The sequence below is a fragment of the Hyperolius riggenbachi genome, chromosome 12, assembly GCF_040937935.1.
Source record: "Hyperolius riggenbachi isolate aHypRig1 chromosome 12, aHypRig1.pri, whole genome shotgun sequence".
In the NCBI taxonomy this organism is placed as follows: domain Eukaryota; kingdom Metazoa; phylum Chordata; class Amphibia; order Anura; family Hyperoliidae; genus Hyperolius; species Hyperolius riggenbachi.
Window position 1 is genome coordinate 154,367,547 of NC_090657.1, and position 14,019 is coordinate 154,381,565.

At 46.7% G+C, this 14,019-nt stretch overlaps 1 protein-coding gene across 2 annotated transcripts in view; it reads left to right on the top strand.

Moving 5' to 3' along the window:
* Positions 1-1,123: 1,123 nt before the first annotated feature.
* SPHK1 (sphingosine kinase 1) overlaps positions 1,124-14,019 on the top strand; it is a 92,188-nt gene continuing 79,292 nt past the window's right edge. The window contains exon 1 of one of the 2 annotated variants that reach the window (XM_068264167.1): positions 1,124-1,198. The gene's annotated coding sequence lies outside the window, so the exon portion shown is untranslated. The remainder of the gene's footprint in view (positions 1,199-14,019) is intronic. The other variant, XM_068264170.1, reaches the window with a different exon arrangement.

The following is a 14,019-nucleotide window of genomic DNA, read 5'->3' on the forward strand; positions in this document are numbered from 1 at the left end:
CTATCCCCTTCTTGCACATCTAAGGCCCCGTTCACATCACAAACGCAGATGGCCACGCATGCGGAACGGAACGCAACGCATGCGAACGCACGCCATCCGCGTTTGTGTGCGTTGCGTGGCTGATCCCATCACTGAAAAGTGAATGGGACAGCCACGCGTTTTTACAAAAAATGTGTGCAGCATGCGTTCCCGGACCGCACAGGTCCAGAACGCATGCAGTGTGAACATCAGACATTGCACTCTATGCAATGTCTGATGTCGTGCGTGTCAGCCTCCTGCACGCGTTTCCAAAACACGGCTGGAAACGTGTGCAGTGTGAACGGAGCCTTATACTGTGGTTGTCCTTGGCAAGTTTTGGTGTGCCGTATCAATTGTTATGTATAGAGTGCTTGGGGGGCCCCACTGTAAAACTTGCACCGGGGCCCATAGCGCCTTAGCTATGCCACTGCTGTTGAACTGTATGCTCAGCAAGCAGTTACCAGTCTGCAATGAGCAGTTATCAGGCAGCAGTGAGCAGTTACCAGGCAGCAGTGAGAAGTTGTGAGAGTTTGAGAGGCATTTCACTGCCTATCAACAGTGCGTGGAAAAGAAGCATTAGGGCCTGTACGCAAAGACCTTGCGATTTTTAAAAACGCATGAGTTTTTAAAAATCGCAAGGTCTTTTGAAAAAGAATGAAAATCATGATGACTTGTACACACTGGTGCGATGCGTTTTTAGAAAAATCGCAGTGCCTGCTGCGCTGTAAGCGCAGTGCTTTAAAAACGCATGCGCTTGCGTTTTTGCCTGCGTTTTTCAGAAGTCAGTATCCCAGAAGACTCTGCAATTTCCTGATTCCTGTTAAAATGTAAACTAGAAAAAAAACAAAGGATTCTTTAGCCAATCAGCAATTACAAGAAAAATGCAAACGCATCAAAAACGCAGGCAAAAGCGCATGCGTTTTTATAACTACACGCACTTGCGATTTTAAAAACGCTTCTGATTTTGCTTGCGTTTTTCAGTGTGTACAGGCCCTTATACTACATTTTCATCCAGTAGTTCCTACCCTCTGGCCCTCCCCCCTGAGGACAGAACATGCTGATTGGAGGACAGAACATGCTGATTGGAGGACAGAACATGCTGATTGGAGGACAGGCAAGCACATCTGAACTGCATATACTGTCATCCAAAGTGACCAGAGAAGATCGTTTCAGGCAACAGGTAACTGTAGTCACAGTGTGCAGCACAAAAACATATTACAGCATACAACTGTTACCATAGCAATTTTACATGAAGTTTGGTTCTTATCAGTGCAGAGTCAGTAAATACATGTACACAGTCAGGGGCATAGCAATAAGGGGTGCAGAGGTAGCAACCGCATCAGGGCCCTTGGGCCAGAGGGGCCCTGAAGGGTCCTCCCTCAACTACAGTATTAGCTCTTTAATGGTCCTGTGCTCGTAGTAATCACTTCTATATATACTTTAAAGAGACTCTGTAACATGAAAAACATCCCCTGGGGGGTACTCACCTCGGGTGGGGGAAGCCTCGGGATCCTAATGAGGCTTCCCACGCCATCCTCTGTCCCACGGGGGTCTCGCCGCAGCCCTCCGAACAGCCGGCGACTGTGCCGACTGTCAGTTCAATATTTACCTTTGCTGGCTCCAGCGGGGGCGCTGTGGCGACTTTCGGCACGGAAATAGACGGAAATACCCGATCTCCGTCGGGTCCGCTCTACTGCGCAGGCGCCGGAAACTTGCGCCTGCGCAGTAGAGCAGACCCGACGGCGATCGGGTATTTCCGCCTACTTCGGCGCCGAGAGGCATCAGAGCACCTGCGCAGGAGCCAGGAAGGTAAATATTGCGTCACCGCTGTACGGAGGGCTGCAGCGAGACCCCCGAGGGACGCAGGACGGCGTGGGAAGCCTCATTAGGATCCTGAGGCTTCCCCCACCCGAGGTGAGTACCCCCCAGGGGCCGTTTTGTCGTTACAGTTCCTCTTTAAATTGTGGAAATCATTAACAAACTGTTCCCCATCCCCTTCTTGCACCTCTGACACTGTAGTTGCCATTGGCAGGTTATTGCGCGCCGTATCAATTGTTATGTATAGAGTGCTTGGGGGGGCCCCATTGTAAAACTTGCATCGGGGCCCACAGCTCCTAAGCTACGCCACTGTAACACAGTCATGCATACATGTCTTTCACAATACAACCGTGATAGTCTCAGGTAAAAGCCTAGAGAGAGTACAGGTGTTCCCTGCCCTCATTGGCTTCCCCTGCAGTAATCTGCTGCAGTCACTCTCACCCTACTGCTTTTGTCCTTATTTAGATGTCTCAGACTGTAGCCCTCTATACAAAAAGTACACAGGCTGCTTTGGCATGCCTGTACTGTGATTGTTCCAAATTGGGCATCTCTGCTTGATCTGCTCTGGATTCACTTGCACCTTTTAGAAGAAAATATAAAACAAGGACTATAAAATAATCAAATAGGCTAATTACTGAATGAATATAAGGGAACTGGGCCATCAGACTGCAGCAAAATAAAAAAAGCATCATTATTTATCTAAGTGGAAGCTGATTATACCAATGCAAAGTAGTGGAAGAGAAAGGTTAGACACATCTATGAGAAACAGAGAACTGCAGATGTGATGTTGAAGTAGGTCGCAGTCATGGGTTTCCAGGCTTACCAACAGCACTGCTCTGTACTTGTCCCGCAGACTCCATCCCTGTGACCCTGACTCCCCCCTAGACTCCGGCACAGGAAGCAAATCCGCCCAAAATTGTGCAATTCATCATTACACCACTTGGGGCAATAGAGAGCACGGGCATGCAGCCAGCATCACACACTACATGGATTCGTTTTGTGATGGCTGAGGCAGGGGTCACACTTGTCTTTCAGTTTCTACACTTTGCAGAAAACTGAAAGACAAGTGTGACCCCTGACTTACAGCAGCTAATGTAATTTATAGAGAAAACTGACAAATTGCGCAAGATGTCAGTTTTTTTTCTGCATGCGAAATCTGCATTAAAGTGTGACCTTGCTTATTGATTAACATGAGTTCTCAGTTGAAGTCAGTTTTTCTGTGCAGAAAACGCGTACGAAAGCCGGTAAGTGTGACCCCTGCCTGAAACTTTGTGCCTGGCAAAACATTTGCGCTTTACATTACACAGCATAAACAAGTAAACTGAACATAAGTGTAGAAATAAACATGTTAAAAACAAATATTTTATATATATTTACATTTTTATTATATAGTCAGGGCCGGTTTAAGCAACACTGGGGCCCCAGGGCAAAATAAACCTATCCCCCCCCCCCCCCACAACAGATACCACGAAACAAAAATCGGCATTAAGGGACATTTTTTGCAGCTGGTATAGTCAGGGTGTGAAGCCCCAATCGGTCGGAGCTCCACATTCTGGCTACCCCAGCCTGCATGGGGGACAAGGGGTTAAAAAGTTTCAGGAAGGGGGACCCCACATAATTAAAAAAAAAATTCCCACACTCTAAACATTAAAAACAAATTGGGAAAATAGGAAAAAATGCCTTCATACAGCCATATTGCGGCTGTATCGCAATCCCTGACCAAAGCGCTGCGGCTGCGTATGGACCCCCTGGAAACCCCGTCAGGAAATGTATTGCTCTTTCTTTTGATGCCTGTAAAATTACACTACCGTTAGGTTTACTACTAAAAGTGACATTTACCGCATTTAAAAGTATACTTTTTTCCTTCGAATCTTTAAAATCGATTTTCTCAAAAACTAAGGTCGTTTTGAAAAATTGTTTTTTCCTCTTATTCCCAATGATCTCCCTAACATATCCTGCAAATGTAGGGTTTCTAGCATTTAAGGTGGATTTGCTATTAACCATTAAAGTCAGCGGGTTTTTAAATGTGTATTTTTTTTTCCTTTGAAACGTTAAAATCGATTTCCTCAAAAACTATAAGGTCGATTTGAAAAAATGTTTTTCCTCTTGTAGCCACTGGGGACCCCTACAAGCTCTGGGGCCCTGGGGCAATTGCCCCCTTTGCCTCTATGGTAGCTCCGGCCCTGTATTTAGTACAGTCTCGGTTACCTGATACAGACAGGGATTGGCTGTGCTGCCGGATAAGCGCGCTTTCTGGTTGCTTTAAGCTTTAGGGCTTTTTCACACTAGAGGCGCTTTTGGACTCTTTTAGGCGCTGACGAATTTTCAAAAGCGTACTAAAAGTGGCCACACCATGCTTTCCTATGGTGTCATTCAGATTGGGGCGTTCAGTGCGCTGTCAGTTGACGTAAGCGATGCATAAACCATTTTCAGGGCGATTTGGCCTGAATGGAAGGTATAGAAAAAACGCAAAACGTTCACAAAATCGCTTTGTGCAGCGATTGTGTTCGCATTTTAAAGAATAAATACATCGTATTTATTATTTTCTGGATCAAAGAGTTCACCTCCTGACTTGTGTCAGGGAGTGAATAAAAAAACGCTCTGGAAAAGCACTTAGAAAATGCTTTTAACAAAAAAAATGCATCACCCACCCAAGCGCCAGTAAAGGAAAAAAAATGCCTAAAAAGATCTGCCAACGCAAACGGACACGCTATCGGAACGCAATGTGAACAAGGCCTTAGGCTCAATACACACTATACAATCTTACCACTTTCATGTAGTAAAGAGCTTATCCAATCAATCATTCAAGTTATTTTCAATCTATTGGCCTCAATTCACTAAGCAGTTTAGACTAGTCTACTGATGATAAATGGTCAAAATATACAATTCATAAACAAGTAGCTATGACTGACATCCTTCTCCTTTGCTGAGCTCTCCTCTGCATAGAATTAATCTGTATAATTAATTCAAAAGGTTCCATCCTCACATCTAAAATACCTCACAGAATTACTTTACCGATAGAAATCAGCTGGTCTAATCTCTGTCAGAAAAAGTGGGCGTGGTTACTCCTTGTTTGCCTTTGTGAATTGTGTAATTACTGAATGTTAGACCAGGTCTAAAAACAGGTCTAAAACATCACACCAAACCATCAGTACACTGAAAACCATCTGTAAACTGCTTAGTGAATTGAGGCCATAGATTTGGTAAAGCTGTACAACCAAGATTGTATGGTGTGTGTTGAGCTTGGGTGGCCACTAACGGTCCAATTTCTTGTGAAAAAATCATTTGAATGATCATATCATTCTGATTGTATGCGATTGGATTGGTTGTAAATAATCTACGTAGATGAGCACAATCGATTATGAAGGATTATAAAAACAGTCTTCTGGTTGGATTTTCGGCAAACCAAAATTTAGATTTTCTTGACAGTTTTCATAGATAAGAAGCAAAGATTGGTTTGTTGATGGTGTAGTACAAAAACGAATCACCTTTACAAAACATTGTTTTTTTCTACTTACATATATTCATAGTGTAGTAAATGATGTATTCCGATATTTCACTTCCGATCAGAATTATCTGATCGCTCGAACGATTTTTTTGCTAGAAACTCGATAGTTAGACGCCACCTTGAGGCTACTTTCCCCCTCCCCCGCATTTTGTAGCGTCGCGGTACTCTCCCCCACCGCAGCCTGTCGCAAGGGCAATGCAAGTCTATGGAGACTTACACAGTATGGCAACACGATGTAGTGCGACGGAAGTAGCAAAATCAATTGCAGTAGCAGTGTGGCATGCATGCGCAGAGCAGCAGTAATCCTGTGACACACTGTCCAGCATGGAGTATGTCACTGAGGGAGGGGGGGGGGGGGGGGTGCTATGCGTATTAGGGCCATTTCACACTGCCATTTGCAGCCAAATGGATCTGGTAAAACGGATTAGGTTTCCACTTCACCGGATTCGTAAGGCTTGGTTCACACTAGCAAATGGATCCGATCGGATCCATTTTTACTCCGTTGCCACAGCAGCCGGTCGGGCGAGGGTGGGTGCCGTAGCTGGGCGAGTGGGGGAGGAAATAACATTTACCCAGGCTTTGGTCGTCTTCATTGCAGCCGGGCGGTAGGGAGGGTTTCTTCCAGGCTTCCATCTTCTTCCGTCTTGTATCCCACATCGCGCCATGTGACTACGCTTCCTCCTTCCGGGTTAAAGGAGGAAGTGTGGTAGTCACGTGATGCGACGTGCAACGCAATACAAGGCAGAAGAAGATAGAAGCCTGAAAGAAACCTTTCTACTGCCCGGCTGCAATGAAGAAGACGCCCGGAGAAGTTTTAACCCTCCCTCACCCACCCGCCCTGCAGCTGCACCCTCCCTCACCCACCCACTCAAGTATGGCCCCATTCGCGTCCCCTCATCTCCCTCCCAACCCAGTGGATTTTGCTCTTAACAGTCCGTTTCTTCACTAGTGTGAAGAAATGTTCTGTTCTCTCATTCCCCCAATGCAGGGCTTCATGTTCTGTTTCCGGTCCGCTGGGCTCAGCGGTTCGGAAAAATAGATGCTGCAGTAAACTTGCTTGTTCAGGGGATCGTGCAGAACGGATACATTCAAACATACGCATGTGAACGGTTCCATAGGTTAACATTGGATCAGTTCGCATCCATTCCTTTTGTACAGTATCCGTTCCGATCTGGGAACGGACCGTTTTTTAACACAGATGTTAAATGGGCCTTACCCTGTCGGCGCACTCAGCCACATGGTAATATGCATGGGGGAATGATGCACCACATAAATGTGAAAATAGCAATAGACCAGGGCCGGCCTTAGGTTTCACAGCGCCCTGAGCGAAGCCTGATTATGGTGCCCCCCCCCCCCCCTTCATCACACACACACACACACAAACCATAGAGACATGGAGAGGGAGAGACAGAGAGAGAGAGGAGGGAGAGACATAGAGAGAGAGAGAGAGAGGAGGGAGAGACATAGAGAGAGAGAGAGAGAGAGAGAGGAGGGAGAGACATAGAGAGAGAGAGAGGAGGGAGAGACATAGAGAGAGAGAGAGAGAGGAGGGAGAGACATAGAGAGAGAGAGAGAGAGGAGGGAGAGACATAGAGAGACATAGAGAGAGAGAGAGAGAGGAGGGAGAGACATAGAGAGAGAGAGAGAGAGGAGGGAGAGACATAGAGAGAGAGAGAGAGAGGAGGGAGAGACATAGAGAGAGAGAGAGAGAGAGAGGAGGGAGAGACATAGAGAGAGAGAGAGAGAGGAGGGAGAGACATAGAGAGAGAGAGAGAGAGAGAGGAGGGAGAGACATAGAGAGAGAGGAAGAGAGGAGGGAGAGACATAGAGAGAGAGGGAGAGAGGAGGGAGAGACATAGAGAGAGAGAGAGAGAGAGGAGGGAGAGACATAGAGAGAGAGAGAGAGAGGAGGGAGAGACATAGAGAGAGAGAGAGGAGGGAGAAGCAAGCAGCCAGAGACAATGGCAGCACTGAACATGAGCTCCTGAAACTTTACCAATTTTACCTTGTAATGGGCAACTGAATGGACACAAAGGACACAACCAAGACACAGCCAAGACCAAGACATAACATGGAAACCAGAGGAGCCTATGGAAGTCTAAAGAATAAAAAGACTAAAGATTAAAAAGCAAATGCTCTGAATGGAGAAGATAACCACCTATAAAAGGATAAACAAGCTGTGTCACTCAGAGGAAAAGCAACAAGCAGCAGCAGCCAGCTCCAGCCAACCAACAGATCCTAACACCAGCAGAGAGTAACCCCAGAACTGACCAAACCTGCAGAAAACAAGGTAAGGGCATTTCTGCTGAATATTACTTATAGAAATAGGAAAAAGTTTATCAAGGGATTCACAATGGAAACCATATTAGAGCCAGCAGATCAAAAGGCAAGCCAGGATGCAGATAAGCCCAGCACATCTAGCAGCAGGAGGTCTGGCACTCGGGAGATTGTTTACTCTCCTGGCAATAAAAGCAATGATGCAAAGAAAGAAGAAAGACTGAAGCTAACTAAAAGCATGCCAGAGACCCTGTTTGCTGACTATTCCTCTAACCCTAGAGTAAGAACAAACCTGATATTTTTTACACATGACACCCAAGCTTGGCATACTGCCATCTGTGAAACATTTGAAAAAAGCATTAAAAAAAATGGCATCACGAATGGGAGACAAATCAGAATAAAAGACAAGGAGGACCCAGAGGTTACTACACTTACAGTAACTGTATACCACAATGGCAGTGTCTTGATCCAGGGGGCAGAACGTTACTTAAATATTTTCGAAAAGAGTTATCCTGATATTGAAAGACTTGCAATTAACTTTAAAGAAAACCAGACAAACTCTGTCAACACAAACAATGGTCGTAAATCATCTGCAAGGACTGCTCCTAGAGAGAAGGCTGAAGACCAATCTCCAAAACAACAGCCCCTCTCCAGAGACCAGACACCAGGCTTCTCACACCCCTCCCTGGAGACTCTCAGAGAAAGTCTGTCCCAATTAGAAAGGGACTTCACCCTTTTCAGGGAAGAAAGGAAAAGCAGCCAAGGTGTGAAAAATGCAAATGATCAACTGAGAGAAGAAATAGCCAGGATGAAAGCTGAGCACACTGCAGCCTTGCATGATATGAACATTTCCCTACAAAAACTACAGGAGGAAAGCTCACAACTTAAAGAGGAGATCAGGAAATTAAAAATATTAAAACAGCCACAAAAGTTAGAGGAGACAACAAAAAGCACAAAGGCCCCCACAAAACCTATGCCGACCAAAGACAGTGCTCCGCACATCACACAGGATACAATAATCACCCAAGAGACTAGTGACAATCACAGCCATCCAGCCCCCTCTCCAAATACTGCCAACACAGCCTCATCCAACAACCCACAGCCCAAGCCTAAACACCAAGCAAATCGCTCCTATAAACATCGCAGTCCTGACATTGTGCTGGTTATAGACTCTAATGGAAAATACCTGGACATAAGAAGACTCTTTCCAGGGATGCATGCCATCAAAATCATCACTTCAACTATTGAACAAGTAACACAGGTCATTAATGAGCCTTATTTCACCGACCCAAAACATCTCATCCTGCACACCGGCACCAATGACATTATACAAGAAAACACCACAGACCAAGAAACCATCACATACAAACTGTCACAACTGGTTAAAAGGGCACAGCAGAAATTCCCCAGCACAAAGATTATCCTCTCTTCCCTGCTCCCAAGAAGAGACATTCCTCACCAGACAATTACACAGATCAATGCAGAGCTGGCCTCCAGTCTCAGATCCTCACCAGACATACAACTGGCACAGCACACCACAATCACAACCGACCATCTGTACAACAACAAGCACCTTGACAAACAAGGAGTCAGCCGCCTAGCAAAGGAACTAAAGGACATGGTGCTAAGTAGACCCCAGAGACTCCAAGAAAGCCCCAACTCAACAATCAGACAGCAAACCACAATGTCCCAACACCAGAGAGAGAGCCCACAAGCATGGAAAACATGTAGGAAACCGCCTGCCCCACAATGGCAACACAAAGCGACAGAGGGTAGCATCATGGCGGAAATCAGAACTTTGCTTATCAATATACAAAGCAGATTGAGGTGACACCCACAACAGTGTCCACCCTCCCCCTGAAAATACTGAGTCCTATGAAAATTTCTGCTCATTACAAGGTAAACCGACTCAAAATGACATCCCTTATCATCAGTAGCTGGAACATCCAAGGGCTGAACGCCTCAGCTTTTGGATCCAAAACAAATGATCCAGACTTTAAAAAGAGACTTGAAAACATTGATATCCAAATCCTCCTGGAGACATGGACCCGGGCAGAGGATGAATCTTTCGTACCCATGGGGTACCGGGAATTCTCCATATCTGCCCAGAAAAACAGGAACATTAAACAGGGCCGCCGTTCAGGAGGCATACTAATCTGGTATAAGGAGGAGCTCACAGAGCACATCAAAGCAATCAAACGAGGAGACAGCCACATCTGGATCAAAATAAACAGCTCCATCCTCACCTCTCAGTCTGACATGTACCTGTGTGCAGCATACATCCCCCCAACAGAGTCCCCTTACTACAAACCTGACATCTATGAGGTCCTACAAAGAGAAGCCAGCCACTTCCAGTCTCAGGGCAGAGTGCTCATCTATGGAGACCTCAACGCTAGAACAGGCACAGAGAAGGACTATCTGACCTCTGAGGGAAACACATACATACTTGGAGGAGAGAGCTACTACCAGGAACCAATGCAGACAGCAAGAAACAGCTATGACAAGACAGTAAACAAAAGTGGGAAATCCCTGTTGAACCTGTGCCGGAGCCTCGGCCTATACATAATGAATGGGCGAACCAGGGGTGACTCTCTTGGGAGATTTACTATGAACTCACATGTAGGCAGCAGTGTGGTAGATTATGCTGTCACAGACACAGACCCCATAAACATCAATGCCCTCATAGTCACCCCTGAAACACACCTGTCAGACCACAACCAAATCCTGCTGTACCTGAAATCCACCGATAAACCAACCACACAGCAACCTCACCAGAACGGTCTCTACAAGCTGCCACCATCCTTCAAATGGCCCAAAGAGTCTGCCATCAAATTCACCAACATGACCAACACTGCCAAAATCCAAGAACTGCTGACAAACTTTCATACCAACCTATATGAACTGAACAAACAAGGTGTCAACCATGCAGTGAAGGACTTCAGCAACATCTTATATAACATGGCAGTACTCGCCGGCCTCAAGCAGACCAACTTTAAGAGATCCACAAATAAACAGTCCCAAAAATGGTTTGACAGTGAGTGCAAGGCTCTACGTAATTCTCTAAGGGCAGCCTCTAACCAAAAGCACAGAGACCCCAACAACCAGGACATAAGGGAAGCCCATGACCACCTACAGAGACAATACAAAGACACCCTCAGGCGGAAAAAACAGAGCCACATCTCCCACAAACTCCAACAGCTGGAGGACTCCCTCCAAGACAACTCATTCTGGGAGACCTGGAACCACATTGGGACAAAGCCCAAGAAAAGCCCTCTCCACATCCAAAATGGCCACATCTGGCTCCACTACTTCAGGGACCTCTACAAAGTCATCCCAGAAAATGCCCAAACCCCGGAACAGAAACAAATAGCCGCAAAGCTGAAGGACATGGAGGAGACAATCAAGGACTTTCAAAACCCCCTGGATACACCAATCACGATGGAGGAAATAAGAGAAAGAACAAAGCTGATAAAATGTAAGAAGGCTAGCGGTACCGATGGCATCCTGCCAGAGATGATCAAATACAGCCCCCCGGACATACATGAGGCACTCGCAAGACTTTTCAACCTTATCCTGAGTGCGGGCTCCTTTCCTCAGGCCTGGAGTGAAGGCCTCATAACACCCATCTACAAGAATGGGGACAGATATGATCCAGCAAACTACAGAGGAATCTGTGTCAGCAGTACACTGGGGAAACTGTTTAACAGCATCATCAATAAAAGGATCCTCTCCTTCCTCACACAGCAGGACGTACTCAGCAAAAGCCAAGCTGGGTTCATGCCAAACCACCGCACAACCGACCACATCTACACACTGCACAGCCTTATCAAGACTCATGTCCACAGCTCACGTGGCAAAATACACGCTTGCTTTGTGGATTTTAAGAAGGCGTTTGACTCGGTGTGGCACCCAGGCCTTTTCCTAAAACTCCTAGAGAGCGGAATAGGAGGTAGAATCTATGATGTCATCAAGAGTTCATATACTGGGAACCAATGCAGTGTGAAAGTGGACGGGAAGAGAAGCGCGTTCTTCAAGCAGGGTCGAGGAGTCAGGCAGGGCTGCAGTTTGAGCCCAACGCTCTTTAACATATTTATTAACCAACTGGCTGTAGCCCTGGAATCCTCCCCAGCACCAGGCCTCCTCTTGCATGACCACGAGGTGAAGTTCCTGCTGTATGCAGATGATCTCCTGCTGCTCTCCCCAACAGAAAGGGGCCTACAGGACAGCCTGGCATTACTGGAGAGTTTCTGCACCACATGGGCACTGCCCATCAACCCAAAGAAGACAAAAGTGATGGTGTTCCAGAGAAAAAATCTAAAAATGCCCACCTCCTCATTTATATTAAATGGCTGCCCACTGGAGACCACAAACAGTTACACCTACCTGGGGCTGGAAATTAACCAAACTGGGAGCTTTAAACCAGCAGTAGAGGCCCTGAAGGAAAAAGCCTGCAGAACGTTTTATGCCATCAGAAGGCAACTTTACCACCTAAAACCACCGGTGAGAGTCTGGGTAAAGATATTCAACAGCATCATCACCCCAATCCTGCTCTATAGCAGTGAGGTATGGGGCCCGGTCACCTACCCTGACCAATCAAAATGGGACTCCAGCCCAACAGAAATCTTCCATCTAGAGTTCTGCAAGTATCTTCTCCAAGTCCATCGCAGCACTTCAAACTCAGCTTGCCGGGCAGAGCTAGGCAGATTCCCACTATGGCTGACTATCCAGCAGAGGGCGCTCTCATATTGGGCGCATATACAGAGCAGCAACCCCAGCACTTACCACCATAAAGCCTCACTGAGCCCAGGGTGGGGAGGCCATACCACGCTCTCTGAAACAAAACGTCAAGAGCCAGCCCAGCCAAGACCACCAACACAGGCTGACAAAAGCCCAAATAAAAGGAATGATAGAAAGCTGCAAGGACCGATACATAGAGGAATGGAGAAGTGACATAAAGAACTCCAGAAACTCACTATCTACCAATCACTACAGAGGGAGTACACAATGGCCCCATATCTGGAGAGGCTACACCACCACAAAGATAGACAGGCCTTGAGCCTGTACCGTCTGAGTGCCCACAACCTGGAGATAGAGACAGGACGACACAAACAGACATGGAAGCCCCGGGAGGAGAGACTGTGCAGGCAATGTGACCAGGGGGTCCTGGAGGATGAGGCCCACTTCCTGCTACACTGCAGCAAATATACACCGTTGAGGACCGCCCATTTCCAAAGACTCTCCGCCCACATTGCAGATTTCACCTCCACAGATGAGGAGAGGAAACTCTACATCATACTGGGGGAAGAGGAAGAAACTGTGCAAATAGCTGCCCGATATGTCACGGCCTGCCACCAACTGAGAGGAACATGATAACACATGGACTGTATAACCCCATACTCCCCTCCCCTATGGACTGTATGCCTATACCCCCCTCCCCTATGGACTATATACCCCATCCCCCCATACCATCCCGTACATCCTCCTATGGACTGTATACCCATGTCCTTCCCTTATTCCCACAATCCCCCCCCCCCCCCCCACATTAATGTTCTATTTTGCTTTGGCAATGCTAAATGTATTTGGTCCTGCCAATAAAGCTTTTTTGGATTTGGATTTGGATTTGGACATAGAGAGAGAGAGAGGAGGGAGAGACATAGAGAGAGAGGAGGGAGAGACAGACAGGGCTCTATTCATAAAAAACTTGTGGCGTAAATACTCCTAGAGGTAAAATACCGCAGCGGTATTTTACACTTCTGGGTGGTCATTCAAAAAAATCTTGAAAGCTGCGATGCAAGTGCGGAGATCTCCCGCTGAAAGCTGGCGGTAAGCTGTCGGAAGGCATGCGGAAACACTTCAGCCGGCAGAGTCCCTCTGTGCACTGCTCTCTCTGGGAGGTCTGTCCCATTCACTTGTATGTAATCCGCAAAATCAGAGGAAGCGGTATTTCCCGTCCACATACCGCTTCCTCTAATCTTTATGAATGGCCATTTTGTTACATTTTTCTAGATAAATCTAGAAAAACACTGGAGAAGGCGGAAATTTCTCGCTCTGCTGGGGGGATTGTAGATTTTCATGCGGGAACAGCTTTTATGAATGCCCACTTTGCTAAATGGACGGGAAAATCCGCTTTTTTGAGCGGAAAACTTGCGGTAAGGTTTTATGAATAGAGCCCACAGAGAGAGAGAGGAGGGAGAGACATAGAGAGAGAGGAGGGAGAGACAGAGTGAGAGAGAGGAGGGAGAGAATAGAGAGAGAGAGGAGGGAGAGACATAGAGAGAGAGAGGAGGGACAGAGAGAGAGAGGAGGGACATAGAGAGAGAGAGGAGGGACATAGAGAGAGAGAGGAGGGGACATAGAGAAAGGAGGGAGAGAGAGAGAGGAGGGACATAGAGAAAGGA